This window comes from Pieris brassicae, chromosome 8 (assembly GCF_905147105.1).
Source record: "Pieris brassicae chromosome 8, ilPieBrab1.1, whole genome shotgun sequence".
In the NCBI taxonomy this organism is placed as follows: domain Eukaryota; kingdom Metazoa; phylum Arthropoda; class Insecta; order Lepidoptera; family Pieridae; genus Pieris; species Pieris brassicae.
This window is the reverse complement of record NC_059672.1, coordinates 14337806-14359568: the sequence shown is the minus strand read 5'-3', so window position 1 is coordinate 14359568 and position 21763 is coordinate 14337806. Positions and strand designations below refer to the sequence as shown.

Here is a 21763-nt window from a genome sequence, read left to right as displayed (position 1 = left end):
GGTAGTGCACGGTAAAATCTGCCTTAAAAACGCTCAGCTGTGGAACGATCTGTTTTTAAATATAAGTAGAATTTTACTTTATTATTTACGGTTAATTTCGCTATCATCTGTTAGACTTTTTGTAGTGGTTATGTAGAAAAAATACAATGGAGCTTTATTATTATCAAAGTACTTTTACGACTCATATCAAATACCTACTAGCTATTACTCGCACGTTTTTGTTCACGTAGATAATAGAATAGATTAAAACATTTAAGAGTTCATATTACTTTAAACATACAACCAAAAGTAACTTAAATCATTATATAATATAATCATAATCATAGCACGAAGTAACCGTTAAACCCTTTGTATGACAACATACAAACCTTAACATAATACCAAAATTAATAAATACAATCTAATAAGATATATAAAAGTGAGACTAAAATATTTACACGAAACCTTCTTAAAAATCAACTGTAAGAGCTCTCTAGAGAACCAAAAAAAGTACTGCGATGTAAATGAAGTATTTACGTGGTAGATATAACTTTTAAAACATAAATTAAACAGCAAATGGCACGTACGAAAAACTCCCGCGGGAATCAATATTCGGGAATCGGATTTCAAACAGAAATAAAGTGATTTTTATACGAGATAAATTCATTATAAATTCCACGTACGTAATTCATTTGTTAATATTTTCACGCTTCCGGCCACAATCTGTATGCACATAGCATATGCCTATGGGATATATTGCCATATTCGCCACAACAGATGGCGTTAACGCTAATAATCTTTTTAAAATTTGTCTTAAATATCAGTGGAAATATTCATGTTTTTTTAATAAAACCTACCATCATATTATGATTACAATTTTTGGTTTTAATCTTGTTTTAGTATTAGAGAGTATGGGCAGGGCAAATAAATGACAATATATTAGGTCCTTACATATGAAATTGGCGTTTTGACATACTGGCCACTTTGACCTTAAATACCTCTTCTTTGGTTAGGAATTTCAAATTCAAATTTGCACAGCTATTTACTCATGTATTTGTGCTTCGATGACCGTCATTCATTTGTCTTTTTCTTCTGTTTTTTTCTGTTTGCGTCACTCATTTTACAAAATGGAAAACTTAAAGTATCGCATTATTTACGAGTACGAGTTCCGCCGTGACACTAGTGCTGCGGAAACGACTCGAAGGGTGAATGATGTGTATGGCGGTCATGTTGTAAAAGAAACATCAACAACAACACAAACACATAGTTTGTTTTTGGTTTCAACGTTTTCGTTCTGGAAATTTCGACCTGCAGAACAAGCCCCGTGGACGGCCTGAGACCCAAGTTCATAATGAAGTATTGAAGGCTATTGTGGAAGCGGATCCATCGCAAACCACGTCCGAGTTAGCTGCAGGCTGCGGTGTTAGTGATAAAACTGTTTTAATTCACTTGAAGCAAATTGGGAAGATTAAAAAGCTTGAAAGGTGGGTACCTCACGAATTCACTAAAGCAAACCGGCAAACGCGCGTCGACTGCTGCGTTACATTACTGAACCGGCACAATAATGAAGGTATTTTAAACCGAATCATTACCTGTGATGAAAAATGGATTCTTTACGATAATCGGAAGCGCTTAGCGCAATGGTTGTATCCTGGCCAGCCAGCCAAATCCTGCCCCAAGCGAAAATTAACCCCAAAAAAGTTACTTGTAAGCGTTTGGTGGACTAGTGGCGGTACTGTTCATTGCAGTTTTCTTAAATCTGGCCAGACTATTACGGTTGATGTCTATTGTCAGCAATTTCAAACCATGATGGAAAAGCTAGCGGCTAAACAACCTAGGCTGGTCAATCGCTCCACGCCACTGCTACTTCACGACAACGCTAGACCACACACTGCACAACAGACGGCTACCAAAGTAGAAGAGCTTCAATTGGAATGTCTAAGACATCCTTCGTACTCCCCGGACCTTGTTCCAACAGATTACCATTTTTTTCGAAATTTGGACAACTTCTTGCAAGGGAAAAAATTTAACTCTTATGGGGCAGTCCAAATCGCCTTCACAGATTTTATTGATTCCCGTCCGACTGTTTTTTTTTAGTAAAGGGATCAATGAACTACCTATGAGGTGGCAAAAGTGCATAGAAAACAATGGTTCATACTTTGATTAATTAAATATATTATATTTAAAAATATTCGACTTTTTGTTCCTCCCATACAAAATGCCAATTTCATATGTAAGGACCTAATATTTATTCATTCTTCGTCATTTCAAAGCTCGGCTAAAATAATAGTAATAAGTCGCATAACAATATTTATTTTATTTGATTGATGAACCAATTTGGTGCAAGGCGTCTAAGCAAATAGATAATAAAAAAATCTAAACGAATTCTAGAATAACAAACACTGTACATACTGTTCTATATTTATCCTATTTTTTTCAATATGAATAGTTGCTATTTTGTTTTAAGTATAAATTGTTGTATAATTTATCTTTTCGATTCTACTTACGGGAATCGAGCCAAGATACTATAACAAGACTAAAGTAAAATTCAAAAAGCCAAAGTAACATTTTCCATTTATATTTAAAGGGATCTATGCCAACAAAAAACGTTTCTTATTTACCATAAAGTTACATTAATATTTCAAAGGTTATAATCCTCTTATGAAAATGAATAAAAAAAGCATTCCCGGATTTTTTCACTGATATTTTTTATGAGAATATATGACTGATAAATAAGATTACGAATGAAGTTTCCTGTGATGTGCTATTAAAAAGTGCTTCTGAAAGAAAACATTGGTAGGAAACCAAACCACAAGAAATGTAAAAAACTAAAACTTCTTCAGTAAAAACTATTTCCTAACCACGTAGACTAAAAAAAACATTTATTTCAATGTGTATGTGTAATATGTACTTGTGTACTACACAGGCCGCAGCTGTATAAAAACCTACCTTCAATCACGCGTTATGGTAACAAAACGATAACTGAGAGTAGCATGGGACACTCGAAGCCACTTCGCTCCAATATCCATGAAATACAAATCAAAGAGGTTGACGAGAAATTTGAATACCGTGTTTGTGATCTAACCCTTATAGCTCACTGAAACAGACGCAATAGTTAAACAATAGCTGATAGCTATGTAGTGAACTGCCGAAGTGTAAATATTGTCTTTTGAAATGTTTACACTGGGGACTAAATTGATTGAAATAGCACAGGCAGTGTGGCCTTTATTTTAATTCACGCCTGACTAAATAATTCTTCTTAGTAATAGAAATTAATTTAAATAATAATAATGAGATGAAATCTCTAAACAAATTTGGTGTGGGCTGGGCCTTTCCAAGTGCATTTTATTCGAAATATTTCTTTTATAAAAAGTCTCTTCACTGAGTCAATAGATACATTCTTGATAAATAACATTAGATACATTCCTGAGAGTTAAAATAAATTTTATTCTAATCTGTTTAACATAAGGAAATCTTGAATAATCCTAGTTATAGTATTTTTTATTGTTTGTATACTTAACGCTATCTTATATATTGGTTTTTAAATTTCTCACTAGGCCCGTGGTGTCAAGAAATTGAATAGCCTCAACATTCATGTTATCTATGGAGTGTTCGTTCCTAAGTTAATTGTAGTAGCGACGGAACGATTTTTTAAATGACAATTGTTCTATATTATATAAAAACAAAGTAAATAAATTGTATAAAATGTGTTATATGTAAAATATTTATGCCTAAAAGTACAAAGCGTATAATGGAAACCGATTTGTAACATTTATCTAGGCATTTAGTTGTGAAAAATAACACACTTGTCACAATCAATATTACGTTTTCCAATATTTATTCATACACAATACATTCATGATATCTTTCATTTAAATATAATACTAGGGCCATTTCGAATACACTCGACTATTTTGCATATTGTTTAAGGCGGAAAAAGAATCAATATTTGACCTGATTTTGATATCTTTTGGGTCAATTTACTGTATGTGCGTTAAGAGATATTTTTGTAAATTTAAGTAAATGATTTATACTCATATATAAGACATAGCAATCCTAGCTAGACGCCAGATTTTAAGACCTATGGCCGGGCATTCAAACCATGGCTGTCTTACAATGGAGTTATCTAATTAAAGCATAATTAATTACACATAGTAATTAATTCATATTTATAAAAAAACGAGGGCTTCCGGCACATCCATTACGTTAAAATCGATGGCTAAGGCACAAATGGATTGATCACTTAATGTGATAAAGCCATTTTATAGTAACAGTACGCCAAGTATTCAAAGAAAAAATATCAAGGAAACAGATACACAAATTGTAAAAACAAGCAAGGTTACAAATCTTAGCCTCGATATGACTCTGTTTACAATTAATATGTAAAGTATACAATGAATGAATTGCTCTGTATGACAACATTAGTATTGTAGACGTTGTTATGCTTCATAGAATTTCGTAGCATCACGTAGCAGTGTAGCGTCATGAATGTCTGTCAAGATTGCCTTACACCTAGTATTGTCTTTTGTTAACATAGCTTTTACACATTAAGGAAACATTTTTTTAAACGGATTGAAGCTAAAAACTTATAATTATTTACATAATTTTAAATTTAAGTTTTTCGCGTGCTTTTCAGTGACTGTTTAATTGCCTTACACTTACTAAATAGATTGAAGAAGTAGAAGTACGTTCTATTGTGAAACTATTATTAAAAATATATTTTACGACCAAGAAAAGATACTTTTTAATACGCATATATCAAAGATAAAACAATCTTAAGAAACACAAGATATAACATAGAATATTAATGCCTAATTAAAATGCTAAGAGAGTATAATGCGGTCTGTATAACTCCTGTTAATAACAGAATATTGACAGTCACAAATATAAGACTAAGTAAATCTTGCGTGAAGACAAATGTATGAAATCGACTAGTTTGTGTTACATTCCGAGAAAGAAAAAAAAATGAATGGAAGCTGTTACGTACAGCTTCCATTCATTTTTTTTCCAATTCTATTTTCCTAATGAAACAGTTGGGATATTAAGCAAGCGTTTCTTATGCGAATTGGTGATTGTAGTCTGTACTCTGTATATTATATGCCGCAACAAAGGATGACCTTATTTACTGACATTAAATCCATTGTCTTTACGAGCCAAAATACTTGCTACTCCAAGTCGTGACTACAAAAGATGTTTCAGCGTGGTAAGTATTTCATTTTATATTAAAAGACTACTTAATTAGTTCTTACAAAACATGACATATGATATACATTTCATCGGCTTTTGTAAGCGTGAATAATGTTTTTTATTCTACAAATTCCACATACAGCTATCTTTGAAAAATACAAATTATACACGAACGTACAACACGTGGGTAAATTTTTAAGGACGACAAATTAATGGCAGCAAAATGAAAAACTTTAATAAGCTATTAGTATGTGCTAGATCGATGATCGATGACCGACTGAGGTTAGCAAGGAGCAGCCTCTTCTGATTTATACCGACCGGCGTAGAATCATTATCCGCTTGACTTCTTGCTGATTTATTAGTAGCCCCATTGGTGATTTAACAGTCTCAAGGTATTACTCGCGCTGGAATTTTCCCAATAGTTTCAAGCTATTAATAAGCTCCTCAATTTACCGAAATTGTATGAATGCTAGGTTTTGTTCAAAGCTTAGTTTTTGTTAATTTTGGTTGGTTTTAAAATGCTGATAATAGATAATACTTACATTAAAGCGCTCCTAATTTTAATGATTATTATTTAAAATTTCCATACGAACGTGCATAACATATTCTGTAGTTGTCTTTAAATAAATACATCTTAGAATTTAGGAGATACCTGCACATTGATTTGCAGTTTATGCTATTCAAATTCGAAATTCAAATTTGCTTAAAAAACATTAGGTACTTTAGTTGCGTTTTTTTTTGATATAAATTCAAAAGTTAATTCATACAAGACCATACACAGATATATATAAAAACAATTTCCTTTTCTAAAATTGTCTCATTGCACCAAAGACACCTGCAATCTCCAAAGACCTCAAATAAAATTTGTCTTCCAACATAAGCCTGTGAAATCTGAAAGCTGCCAAATGTTTTCCTGTTTCCGAAACACAGGCTGAATCAAAAGATAAAGCGGCGCCGATTTTTCTTTGCGAATTCAATATCGAATGGTGCTAAGTTTGATGGGAGCCCGATTCCATTATTCGCTCGATAGCTCATGTTTACAAAGTATCACTTCCGTGTCACCTTTATTTTTATTAATATTTCCTATGTTTGCATTTCTGTCTTTGCACAACTATAAGGTGTTTATGTTGGTGCATGCTTTAAAAAACTACCGTTGGAGATTTTTTTATACCAAGGGATACGACTCTCAAAAGTCTAGATTTTTTGGTCTAGGTAATAAAATAATTTAATGGACTTCGATTTATAGCCATTAAGATTTGTACATATGTTATAGAGAATCTAAAGTAGGAAAAATAAATATAGATGACTAGGTAGGACATCTATTTGACTATCCATCTTGCTCTTGCACGAATTTTGTAAACGTTTTTGACATTCATAAGCGTGAGCTAAAACGCATCTAAGCTGAATAAACGTGTTTTGATTTGATTTGTAAGAAGAAAAGCGCGCACATTAGATAATAATGTTAGATCATTATAATTACAATTATTTTTTAAGCGCGATTCATCCAGAATCGTTTAAAGAATATGAAGATTGTGGCTTCGCTAGCGCTTCGTATAATGCTAGAAAATATGGTTTTGCTGCAAACAATTATCTGTTATTTTATCCTTTTAGGTCTGTAATTTGTTATTTCCTTAGGGCATGTACCATAAAGTGCACTGGAAACTATGTTAATGAATTTTCAAAATACTGTGGCTGAGAGAGAGTGCTCACCAGTGACTCTGGAAGGTAATGCACCTCAACAAACGCTTAACATGGCAAAACCATATAAAAGCCCTCGACTGCGTGTTTCGGCTGAGAAGGGCGAAACTTGCCGCAGATTGATAGTTTGCGAGTTACGGAGGGAAAACAAATTATTGGATTTGCATTCCCTAATTGCCTTAAAATTATAATAAAAGCTAAGACAGCCTCTTTCAGATGATTAAAATTAAAAAAAAACTGTGGCTTTGGCTTGATATGTCAGTATCTATATAAAAATCAACATGGTATTTATATATTGTTGACAATTATATACTTACACTACTTATAAATCCCATACATATTAAGTTGTTCAATTATATCGATTAATTTAAAATATACCAATGTTATATTTGATCGATCAATGTTATTTTTGATTTATCTTCGACGTATGGGAATGTATTATTTACAAAATGATTTTACGAATAAATTTGGAAAACAATTAAAAAAATAATTCAGTAAATAATAATGACCTTAAAACTTAAGATATCTCTTATAAAAGTCAAAAACTGTGTCGGTTAAACCATCGACTATTGAAAATTAATCTAGTCTAGTATGGTAATTGACCTTAACACTGGTAACGGTTTTATAATACATAACAGCAGCTAATATTCAGTTCAAAGTAAACTAACAAAAAATATATAAACCCACGCTTTCATAGCAGGCCTCCAAAGTCATTAATATACAGCCTCTTTCATACGCCCTAACCTAGTTTCGGCACGTATAAAAATCCTACAATTGGAATGGAACTAAAATTTTAACGGATTAATTCTGCGGGAGTTTGCATTATCCAAATTTTTTTGAGTAATTATTATGTTAATAAATGTAACGAATACTTAAACTACATCTGTCGTAGTTTAAGGAAGTATATACAAAATAAATATTTAATACTATGGTGACAACTACTCATTTAAACCTCCTCAGACGGAACCTTGGTATCTCCCGGGATTATCAGGCCGCTGCATCTTAACGGTACATTAATTACCGAGCCATAGAGTAAACACAAACAGCTATAAACACAATATCGCGTTTTTTTAATAATTAAATAAAAGTATCAAATTGTTTTTGTATTTGGCAATACTGAAACTTGGCGTAAAAAGGTTAAGTTACTGTTCCAGTTTAGCCCATATTTATCCAGTTAAGACGTCGAAATTGCACCTACAAGTTATAATAAGTAGCGGCAACTAGTTAAATGTTAACTGCAAAGTTAGAGTATTTAACCGAGGGTATTACAATGTAAGATATTCGTTATGCAGCGCTTTGAACCAGTTGAGAAATTTGACTGTTGTAAGGAATTATACTGAAGGCCATAGCCAAATAACTTACTAATGAGTGCTTATACCATACGAGCAATTGAATTATACAATCTTTACTAAACATATTAAGTGCAGGTACCTACACACATATACATATTTAGTTCCTGGACATGTTTGAGCCTTGGACACGGACATAAATTATTCATTGATATTTTTTTATATATTTAACGATTTTATGGGTCTAAACTGAACACATGGGTCAGTTGCATATATATATATATATATGCACAGGCTCAAAATAATTACTGTACTAACTAACTAACACCCTTTAAGCTGACTAACGTATCTACGTAGAACTTTTAAATATATTCAAATGGAGTATTATACTAAACATCCAGATCAACATATATAATACTTTTAATAGCATTGCAGTTGTCTCAAATATCGCGTAAATGTAAGCGACATTGCAGTATTATGCCAACTAAATTGGTGCGTCTTAAATTCAGTGACTATAAACTATAAACCTTCGCTGTATCGATGCCTATTAATTAGTTTTGTCAATTTTCCATAAATTTTACTATATGTCATCAGCTTAACTTACACAAAAATATTTTGAAATTAATAACAACATTACACGACACATAAATTCATTAAAAACTCAGGCGCGAAGTATTTGACAGTTCGGAGGTGAGAGCCGATAAACTTTTATCGGATGTTATACCCATAATTGGATTTCCGGTTAATTGGAAAACGAAAACGTGCGAAATTCCAATTCAATTATATGTCACGTTCTAAAAACAATATTCACTTTCTAGATAGATGGGAAAGTTCAAATATGTTGTAGTGACCTTGATAACGAATATCACGAATTGCTTCGATTATTCGATATTCGATTACCTTACAATCTATTACCAATACCTATATGCTTTGCAAGTGATAATGCAAACAAAGAACGTTTTTGCAGTCGTCATTAAATGTATTCTTCACTAATCTGGTTGGAAATAGTAACCTAACAATTATTTTTGACCAATAAAAACTAAATATATTTTTGAAATTAGTTACTATAAAGATCAATTTAATAAATGGTTTGTTATATCTTCTCAGTAGTAATGAGCTACTGTAGCATCGGGGCTCTAGTGAGCTTTAGTCTATAAATACTTAAGTTCATATAAATGTTCCCTGTATCACTCGTATGGTCTATATTTCCTGATAATACTTACTATTAATGGGCTGAGGCCATGAAAGGTAATATACAAAGTTACACGGAAACTGGCAACTAATTTTCAAACTAAATTAGGCTAGTTGTCGCAGCAATACAAAATTTATATGGCCACATCTCAAAGAGAAATAAAACACCGTAAAATTATAATAAGGCTTTGAAGGATTCCTTGACACAGTGAAATAAAAGACATCGGATTTCCGTCGTTATGTTAAGGATTTTCGTTTTCGAAAGTACGAGTATAGCGAGGTAGCTAAGCTCATGGTAGACCGAATAATAGTATATTGTCTTTTCACTGTTGACCTGAGGCTTCGTGAACATTATTTTATGTTGGTCTTTTTTAACAACAACGGTACAAGAACACAATCGGCTGTTAGTGACGCCTAGCATTTCAACGTCAAAACACAACATATTTCATAATAGCTAGGGTCCATTTCTTAGTTTAAATCAGTTGAACATTATTAATTAAGAATTAGTAGTAGTAATAGTACAATAGATTTATCTACTTTTAAGAAATGCATAATAATAACCAGAATATAGTTAATGTTAGAGGACTACTGTCACCTCTACTGGCTTATTCATCGTTTTTGATAAAAGACATCTTAATTACAGTTTATCAAAATTTGTTAAAACCTGAAAGCATAACAACCAAGTTGCATTTTATATTATAATTTAGGATATGTGGTGCCAAATTGTGACGTCGGTGTGTCGTTTTGGCGAAGCTGTTAAAACAACAGAAACTTTGTTCACATATTATTTGTAAATGCGATGCTACGTACGTGTGCAACGTGAAAATTCACTAGTTTTAATAATATGTTTTTATACTGAATAAAAAATATTTTAATTTTTGCAATGTTTGACACAATGTTAGCACCTCTAGTTAGCTTCTAAATTAAGCATATAATCATATCGTACGTCCGACGTACCTATGTACATCGCCTACAAAAAATTGTATAACTTTGATATCTTCTTACAAAAGTATTTGTTTAAATCTTCATGAAGCGTATGGAGTATGCATAAAAAGCTGTGATTGCAAATTGTTCGCATTTTACTTTATATTCTTTAATTCATTATTTCAATATATTATTATACAGTCATACATAATATAAAATAGATCGTTTGCGTTTTCAATCCTGCAAAATATACAAAACATTAAATTAAATAAGAAAATATTACAAAAAAATTCTCGAAGCTTTTAGTCTGAGTAGTTGCTCATGCGTGTTATAATATTTATTACACTATGCAAGTCAATTACAGGAAGTTTGTGTCACCAAGGAGTTTCCATTCTCATTTATTAGAAGAATTTTATAGTCTATCGTAAATTACAATTTATACTTTATTACCAGATCTTCTCTTCCGTTCTACGCCTTTGGTTTGAGAACTGGTAGTAAATGTAAAATTAGAAGCATTTTTTAACCATTTATTTTTTTGATGTTCATAAGTCTACATTGTGTTACGTAATTACGTTGATGAATAAATGATTTTGAATTTGTCATATAATATATTAACCCTATGTTAGTAAGAGTATATGTAAGGTTATTTAATGATTAATACATTTATATTTGCTTTCAAAATAATTACGCAATGAGAACAAAAATCAATTACTTGTAGTATCGCGTAATATAATTTCGTGTATAACTGGCAATCTCAATAATTTGATATCAGATACGTCTTATAATTTTATTAGTGCTACGGCGGCGGCCATGTTGCCTCTTGGGACGTAGGGGTTATTTATTTGAGCGTCTTATGTTACCTCCATGAGGACTAATGTTCATGAATTATGTAATAAAGGAGTTTTTGGCGAGCACCGACTGTACCAGAAATCTTGATTTTTGGATGAGAGCGCTACTTTAAAGAAGTGTTTGCAGCGGCAGACAAATACAAAGCGTCGCAAAGGAAGATAAATCGAAAAATTTTTAGTTTCTTAATATTATTGTCGTTATAATCAATTAAGATTGTTACATTAAAAAAAACATAACGTACACTTAAAAACTTGTCAAAAAAGATTATCATTAACAAAAAAGATAAAGAAATCGAAGGTATATGACAAATGACCAGGTCGTAGCGCCTCTAGTTTTTTTTTAACTTACTTAATCTGATTGAGACTAAACAAAATTGTTTGTCTGTTATTAATCTTAATTATTACTACAAAATGTTCTTCTTTTCGTAAATGGTGGTCCCGTAGTAGTCGAATTGTAAAAATATTATATTTTAATATGAACATAACGTTTTAAAAAATGTATAACTAGCATAACAAATGTTAATTTAAACTTTTCTGGAAAGATCTATTACAATCATTGTACACATGATGACGAATTGTTCCATGCAACTGCGCAACCGTTTCAGACCTACAATTTGACAGTGTCAGTCGATAAAAGATAATTTAAAATTGAAATTCACATCCCCTCAATAGATTTACAAAAAGAAAGTTAAGATATTTTTTAAATCTCATTTTCAAAATTGTTTCATTTGTAACATTAATAACCAATTTTTTTTGTATGACAACCAACTTGAAAAAAATAAAGTTTGAAATTATTTATACATATTCATTCAATAAAGTTTTAAAACGGTTGTGGGTTTTTTATTAACTTAAATATAGATTAATTTGTATTATACGCTTTATAAGATTGATATTACTTAAATATACTAAGTTCCAAGTTACGTATTTACTGTGCTAAAGTACAAATAATTATTTGATTTGGGCTAATCCCAATTGTATTATGTTTCCAATTAAAGCCTTTTCATATCTATCGAACAATACTGATTAAACTTAATAATGCTGATTATTCAAGTTCATACTATAAGCACTTTGAATCGAATAAAAGTTGTATTTATACTATATAATATATTCTTAAGGAAAAACACTTTTTCCAAATTGAAAAATAAAATGCAAAAGTTTTAGTAACAACTACGTCACATTATTAAACCTATGTAAAACTGTCAAATATATAAATAAGAGTTACATAAGATGTATGTTTTATTATTTTTTTAATCGTGACTGATCGGCACTTTCATTCAACATGTCATATAGAATTTAGAAAATCTAAATTTACTTATAAGTTTATTTACCTATAAATTATTATTACCTAATTATATTCTCAACAGAGAATACCCATAAAAATAAACGTTTAAACTAGTTGATACCTTTTACTTACCAAACTTCGAGTCTAGACCTAGAGCGATTCTGGAATTCTCAAGTTTCGTTTGTACCCTTTCGAACCCGCAGTGTCCTGTCAACAAAAAGTTTTGGGTCACAAAGGAGCCTCAAACAAACCTCATCAATCAATCAGTTGGTGTAGGCAAAATTTGTACAACACAAGGGTTAAATAGTAGCAAGTCTACTCTACGACTAAGTTTAACAACTCTGAAATACATTTCACAGGACATGTTAATGTCACCTACTGATGAGTGATTAATTTCCGTTTTGACCATAGACACAGACTATATAGAGCATTTTCAACCGATTTCTATTACGTTCATATATATATTCATATTCAGATAATATATGAACTTTCAATAAAGAAGCTATTATGTATAAAAACTTGTTGGAGTTATATATGTAAATAATTGCGGGCAACACTTGTAATATGTGAAGAAAATTTTAGTTTCGAATATTGGAATGCCTATTTAAATTTTATATAATATTATTGTTTTCTGTTACGGAAAATCTTCTCTTCAAGACGCGGACAATGAAACAACCAAGTGAAATTTAAACATAAATTATTGTAATAAATCTGTAATAGTATAGAGCTTGGAAAATAAATATTAAACATTGGAATCGTCTAACAAAACTAAATAGTTCTGACGCTAAAGAAAGTAAATGGAGCAATTTAATGAAATTTTGAGACTTTTTGAGACGCAGACAATTTTTGTTTTAAAGAAAAAAAAATTACATTACATTTTGAAAATATATAAATTGTTAATCTAGTTATATTAGCAATAAACTATAAATATTAACGGGTTTAAACTGATTTGACTTTGACTTTGTTTATTTATGAGCTCTGTGACATATTGACAATGGCAGTTAACAAAAGCGCCATTACTGTGACATAAACATACGAAATGTCGGTCCTACGAATAGGAAATCCACTAGTTTCTGTTAAATAACCTATTTTACTACTAGCAATCCAAAATTACCTTATTCCAAAAGCGTTTAAAGGAAAGTCTGTACGTGTCAATTGCTATCAAATCTTCAAATCTTAACACACACATTGATTCAGTATTTACTGCATCTTAAATTCGAACTACGCTATTCATTGGCTATCTTACGTATAAACTTTAGAAACTTTGGTTGAAAACTTTTTAAATTTAGAATTAAAACTCAGTTCTTTAATAGGATTATTTTTTTCCAAAGCTAAAAGGCGAAATTTAAAGATCGGAGTTTGGGTTATGAATTTTTAACGTACCTCTCATAACCTAAACCTCTGTTTGTGATGGAAACAGATAATGTAAAACGGAAGATGTATCGTGCATGTTTCGTTTAATTGTGATTAATTAACAGCAGACCATGTCTGTGATAGACATGCGTTTTCCATTTGTCTCAATAAAGCGAAACGCAACAGTCTCATCTTTTGTTTTAAATTCCACACGTACGCGACCCAGCGAGGAAATATTTATTCTAGTGAATGCTTACAATAATCAAAATTTGTAGATACTTCGTATAGGACAATATAAAAACAGTGACGCTACAATCTTTTCAGATTTGGGCCTCAGATCTATTTCGTTCAAGTTTTTTTAATCGTCATGTTGGTTAGTCAGCCTTCTGTACCTGACATACGCCGTCGACTTTTTTTCGAAGCGGTTTCTTCACCATACAATGTGTTAAAAGTCCACTAGGTCCACAGGCTTGAACGTATGACTTCTGGGATAAGAGTATAGGATCCATATATCTGGCATTTAATACAATATGTATCAAATACCATTATTGCCCGCTTAATCAATTTAATGGTTAGTAGGTCGCCAAGTTTTGGACAAGCAACCACAATGGCATTAGCTATGGCTTTCTAAGTCATCATTACAATTACTACTAATTAATTGTAAATCTGTACAGTCTTATAGTTATACTATTATAATATAAGCCCCAAAATATACTAATTAACGAATGCAATATTAGCATCTTTATTTCCTTGTTCATACAAAACCAAAAATATATTTTTGTTAATATCAGGATTAGGATCAATATATAGTTTTTTACTATTTGTTTTATAATACCTTTTTGCAATATATATTTCATATCATTTTCGTTTTAAACGATTCACGTGTCCAATAAACAATTTACCGGATTTATGAACCTATATATTCATTTTCATTTTTCCCAATATTTACACTTCCGTATTTTTCCGTTCTAGAAATGCCTATAAAGTATCGTTTAATAGCGATAAAGCCGCCCGTTATATTGTATTTTCTAGAATTCTCCGCAATAGACACAGACGAAGTCATGTCAATTAAAAACCGAATTCCTTATCAGAAAATACTCGATTGATATTAAAAACACAGTTTCCAAATGAAAGCGTCTAAGTACTCAAAGGAAATAAATATAATTTCATATTTTTTTCTCTGCAAAGATAAATTGAAACGTAAAAATATTTCAAACACCACGGCAATTCTAACAGCGTAAGTATAACAAATTAAACCTCCATAAAAATTTATTGCGCGAAAAACTTCCGAATAAAAATTATGCAAGGAAATTTTAACCAGTTCGTTAGACCACAAACAAGTTTGACAGCAGCCAAAGTAGTTGATAAATGAAGTTCATTAATTAATGCATCGAGAATTCTGGAAGATCTTGTAAATAGGGTTGACTCGTACAACGTGAATGTTTGTGAACGACATTTGTAAAGCTAAAAACCTTGAACTATTCATGCGAAAGTAAGTCACCGTCTTTTCAATAAAAATAATATACAAACGACAGCCAATGTGCCATATTATTTTTATTATGGAACCCTCGTCAGTGCGCGATAAACTTTCAACCTATAGTTTTTTAATGTCATATATGACTAGTCTGGCCATAAATACTGTTACACAAAACTTTGTAACACGTATATTATTTTTAAAAAATTCTTTCGCTTTTGCGATTTCACATAGTTTTTCGTAATCATTATCAGTGATCACCTCACACAAAGTGGGTCGGTCATATTCCACTCTTCAAAACCTTGGTCGGTATGCTCGTATATCGTAATATCATGATATACAACTTGAAAGGCCGGCAACGCACTTGCGAGCCTTCTGGCAATGTCAGTGTCCATGGGCGTCGGTATCACTTAACTTCAGGTGAGCCTGCTACCCGTTTGCCTCCTATTAAATAAATAAAAAAACAACAACACTTCGTCTATCGAAGATCAGTTAATCGAGGAGGCCGCGTGCTGTTAGAACTACAGAGGCTGTTAATGCTGTTAAAGCTAAAATGCGTCTAAACCCCATTAGAAAGCAAAAATCATTTCGCGAGAAATGATGCTTACCGCTAGGACTCTGTCGCGTATAATAAAACAAGTCCTGAAGCTCGGTGCTTATCGTCGATATACTGGACATGGCCCAAATCAGTCTTTACAATTAAAGAGAGTGGATCGATGAAAACGCCTCCTGTCGCAGTACGCAGGTGAAAAGCATAGAAATATCCTCCTCACTGATGAAAAAATTATCAGCATTGAAGTATACTACTATAATCAAAATAATAAAATGTATGCTTACAGTTCTGAGGAAGCTGATCATCCTGCGTCAGTCATGGTTTGGTCGTGCCACAAAACTACATTTTTGTGAAATAGGAGTGAAAAGTCAGCCAAAGTGTATCAAGATACAGTTTTGGATCATGTCGTGAAACCACTCAGCAATACACTTCTTAAAAATATACTTAAAAATAGACTTTATTTGCAGAATACAGCTTGCACCTGGTCGATCACCTGGCACGATCTATCCAAGCCTGGCTTGAAACCAACGTTCCGGACTTTATAAGAGCTGAAGACTGGCACTCATCTAGCTTAGAACTCAACCCTTTAGACTTAAAATTATGGTCAGTTTTAGAGAAAATGGCCTGTTCTAAACGACACGGCTATATTGAGCCTTTTATAAACCTTTGAAGCTAGCAGTGGTGAAATGTCCCTAGGAAACTTTACTATAAAAAATATATTATATTATTTACTGCTTTACAATTGATATAAATCAAAATAACAAAACAACTTACTCATTATATATCCTACGGCCGTTGTAATATTAAAGTTTTAAGTAAAATTAAATTAAACATTACACCATTATGGTAATCTTAGTTTAACCGAACTGACAATTGATAGAGCTTTTAAATAAAATCTGGGCTATACTGTCGATTTCAACCAATTAATCAAAGAGATTATATTGAGTTAAATTTATGAAAACACTGTAGTAATTTAGATAATAAAGTAATATTAGGAAGATTTTTAGTAATTTGATAACCCTAGGAAGATATAATTTATTAGCAGTGACGTTAACTATGTCATAAGTGCACACACTTTATAATATATGCCATAGGGTTCACGTTGCAACTAATAGTTTATATATTATTAATAACCACGTAAGCACCAACTAAATGAAAAGAAAAAGGCAAGTAATTTTATTTAACCAGTGTCAGTACCTGAGCTTACTCTAACTTTCAATACAGACAGCGATTCCGAAGCAAATAATGACGTTTTGTCCAAGATTATGATTCAGCGCTACGGATATTGAGAGATGTACTACTATTGGAAGTTACAGTAAGCAAGGCCCATACTTTTATATTGTTTCAATTACCACTCATATAGTGAAAGAAACGTCTGACGAAAAACAGACGAAAAAAAGAGACCTCTCTGACAACTAACTCATCTATAACGAAAACGCCCAATGAAGTATGCGTAGAAAATAACTTCTTATGACCCCTATTGGAGGCTTTCATATCTGCACAAATAAAACGGAATTCGGAGTTCTTTTTCCGTTGGTTTCCTCTAGTTGGCCAAATATCGACATAAACATATCGAACACCTTCAAAATATCTCATTCCATTATAATACTTGTCACGTACAGAAACTTCTCGAAGAACTAATTTCCAGCACCTTAAATTAAATTTTCAATATACCTGCAACTTACTATGGTTATTAATAGTCGTTGAGAGAAAATATTTTTACTAACGTATAGTTAAATATTACACGAAACTTAATATCAATAAGAAGACAATGGGAAAGTAATCAACAATATTATTTTGCCTAAAATAAAATTAAATCTAGAGGAAACGGGTGGCTAGTAACACTAACGTCATTTGTCACTTCAATACACATTTATTTACATCATTCAAAGCCAAATTTTAACAAAAAATATGTACTGTGCTTTACAGTCACCGTAACCACGCACGCTGTAAAGCCCGCGAAACGTCCCAAAAAATTAAATTTAAAATTATTTCAATAATTATAAGTTTATAATAATTATACATAGCTTCAATCCGTTTGAAAAGTGTTTTCGTAATGTGTAAAAGCTATGTTAACAAAAGACAATACTAACTTCAAATAATTTGTGTATGATTCTTGGTTTACAATAGAATTGTCGTTTTAAAATAATAATGAAATAGTGGCATTTAAATAATATAAAAGTTTATTTGAATTTAACGTTAACAGATTACAATAATGAGCAGTGTTGGCCTAGTGGCTTCAGCGCGTGACTCTCATCCCTGAAGTCGAAGTTTCGATCCACGGCTGTGCACTAATGGACTTTCTTACTATATGCGCATTTAACATTCGCTCGAACGGTGAAGGAAAACATCGTGAGGAAACCGACATGTCTTAGACCCAAAATGTCGCCGGGGTGTGTCAGGCACTGAAGGCTGATCACTTATTAGATTTTAAGATGAACATGAAACAGATTCAGAAAACTGAGGCCCAGACCTAAAGAGATTGCAGCTCCGCTGATAAAAATAGGTTACAATAATACATTTATAATATACATCATGAGAATGGCTTTATGAAAGAAGCAATATTGTTTTCTTAGATAGTCATAAGAGGGAGGAAATAGGATATTTTCCTTGGAGTGTTTTAGTGACATTGAATAAATAACCCTCTATGACTAAAATCAATATTTTGTATATTTCATAACGTTTTTCTAATGAAGAATGTTTTGTGTATATTGAACTAGCATTATGTTGGTATTTTATGTTCTAAGCGAGCGTGGTTCGCGGCGTGGAGTTATCATACATGGTGTGTACGCGGGTTTGATTCTAATAATAATTTTCAGATGATCTCATTTTATGAAAAGGGAGAAAAATATAAAAAATTAATTAAAATATAAAAAGAATATATCAAACAAAACAAAGAGAAAAGACACGTTTTCATATTTTTACCACAACTTTTCTTTTGAAAACTTGTCAGCTGTTTAACTGCTCTCTATACATTTAACTAATTTTAGATGAATGTTTTATGATGCAGTGTTAAGTTATCAGAGAAAAGTATAAATGTTAAATATATTTGGTTCTTCTCATAAAGATTCTAGAATTAACTGTACCTAATAAAATGTATAGATAATAAAACCCTAAAACAATCTGCAGAAATTCAAATACTAAAACTCAGTACTTAAATCAAGGTGGAAAATCGTTTACCATTTTATTATTTAATTTTATTTCAAGAACAAAGTGACACTGGGACGTGGGTCAGCTTATAATAAAATCCATTGCGTGTCACTTCAGAGTAAAACGGAATTTGATTTCAACAAATTATTTTTGGCCTCTGTGCCCTTGTTAAGTTTTTTTATACACTTTTGCAGTTATACTTATAACCGCTTACTAAAAGTTAACGTTTAGTTAATACCATTTAATAAATATATAAATCAACCATAGTTACAGTCGGCATTTAACACGGTCTTTCACTGTAGTGGAAATTTTTAATTTCAAAGGCTTCTTGTGGATTAATAATTCAGCATGTTTTAAAATCTTTCCTCGCTTAAATTCTAGTAAAGAAACATATTTCTATCTCATATATATCATTTGAAGCGTAGAGTTATTTAAATTGTGGAATAAATTCTCTTTCATATCTCGTAAAGAAGTGTATTAAAATGTGTACTTGCGTAAACAAAAGACAATATAATCTGTTATCAAGTTCATATGAAAAGCACTGTCGTAGCCTATATAGAAGAAAATCATTAGGGAAACAATCTTAGACACAATGCTCACGTGGCTCGATCACAAATGAGTTTTATACGTGCCGACCAAGACTCGCCCGCTCCTGGTAATTGATACAAATATTTACTATTTGTACTCACATGTTACCATATGTTTGTTTTAGTATATTTGCTAATCAAAGAATATATTGATTTAAACACTGACTGCTCTGTGTTGACTTAAACTATCGAAAGGGCAACGCACTCGCAGGCCTCTGGTATTGAGAGTATTCATGGGCGGTATAACTAATCAGGAGAGCATCCTGACTATTTGACCCTTGTTTATTAAATAAATTGAGACGAAGTCTACATAGGTAAGACGCATAGCAATACTAAACTAGTATTAATTCATTATTTCTTTCAGCGATTCGCCACCACCACCACTCACCAAATTATATTTTAACCGGCAATTTAATCATGAACAAGCTTAGTAACAGATTGACAAATTAAATAAAAATCGGTTCAATAATATAAGAACGGCATACTATCAAAAGGGCTTAGTACTGTTTCAGGACTCTTTCTTAACTTAGAAAGTTGGCATCATTCCAGATCAGAACTTTAAAACCTAAGCCAATATTCTTTAAACGATTTTAAAATTTGTCGAGGAATGAAAATTACAGACCAAATGTAACCTGATATTCAGGATATGTATGTATGTTTTTATTATTATATCACCTAAACCAAAAGAATGTGTGACATCATCAGAGGCAAAAAGAGAAATGTAATGTAATAACCACGTATAGTAATGGAAAATAAAATGTGCTAAATTATCGTTGTACAAAGTAAAAACTTTGTGTTGATTGTGATTGGTCAACAGCGACAGTCCAATTACAGACACGACACGATCCCCCAATCCTCTTCAATGAAACAACCCAACTCTAAAATAATGAAGGCAATAATTAAAAATAATCAATAGAAGATATTATTATGATATTTTTTTCACTGACATATCTCTAAAGGTATATATACATATATATATATATATATATATATATATATATATATATAACGATAATATCGACTATTATATAAAAACTATTGCTTTTAAATTTGTATAAAATTTCGTCCAATGTATTATTTTGAAGTTATACTTCTTTTGGCGCGTTAGGGAAAAATCATGAGGGTAAATTTTATGTTATATATGTTGGTAAATGTTACGATGCGCGCACACATCGTCACAAAAAACCGACACCGCGCACCGTCACAAAAAACCGTCACCTTGAAATTAGGATAGTCAACATTTAAAAATAATAAATGTCAATTTCTTTTATTAGGTAGAAATATTTTTTATTTAACTAGATAATGCGTTATAATAAAACCTTCAATGTATTAAATACCTATTTTCTATTGTTAGTGTCGTTTTTTCTACAAACGTAGAATAAGGCGAAAGATAATATTTCTAAAAAGATTTTTATCCTGTTACGCCAAAGAAGTACAACTTCTAACTCGTGTACATAAGTACACACCCGTTATTATTTTAATGCAACCTAATTATATTATTGTCATTAAGATTACCAAAACTATGCAGTTAATATATTACAGAATATTTGATGACAAACTTCATAACTATTCTTGTTATTCACGATTGATTAAAATCTAGTGTAATTCCTGTGTTGAGTGCTCACGCCCTCCTAATAACCCCCAAGAGCTAAACTTGTTGAAATTAACAAAGTTTTCGTAGCAGGATTTGTGGTCGCGTAAATTATGACAAAATTTTGTTAACAAGCATTAATTAATGTTCCAAAAATATAAAAAAAACATTAAATTTTTCTTTGTTTTACGAGAAAATGTCGAAACACATTTCTGAATTATGTCACAGGCTCATTTTCTTTCCTTTTATGTTTCAAAAATAAGTTTTTACTACATACGCCAGTTAAGTTCCGTGGCGGTTGTTGGAGAGATGTTCAAATAAATTTAACTCTTTGTTTGAACCCAGCTTGGGTGTGAACTGGCTTTAATCGTTTAAAACATGAGCTTATAACTAACATAAAATTAGGGTTAGGGACGCTAGACTAACGGAAAACTACCTTGAATTATTGAAGTGTTCTTAAACCTAAGTGACTCTTATGTTATCTATAAAGAATATAAGTGTAGTCGACCTATTGGACAACGAGAATATTTAATTACAATTTATCTGTGGGGAAAACTATAGGGCTCATTTTGGCTTAAAGTGTGCTAAGTAACTAAAATATATATACAGGTACTTACGTAAAGTTGTGTTACAAAACTCACATTGATTAACGGTTTT

The 21763-nt window shown here is 31.6% G+C and overlaps 1 protein-coding gene across 1 annotated transcript in view; it reads right to left on the bottom strand.

Moving 5' to 3' along the window:
• Positions 1–21763, bottom strand: part of LOC123713067 (TWiK family of potassium channels protein 9-like) — a 140132-nt gene that overhangs the window by 58240 nt on the left and 60129 nt on the right. Inside the window, exon 2 of the mRNA XM_045666556.1 lies at positions 12531–12605. The gene's annotated coding sequence lies outside the window, so the exon portion shown is untranslated. The remainder of the gene's footprint in view (positions 1–12530; positions 12606–21763) is intronic.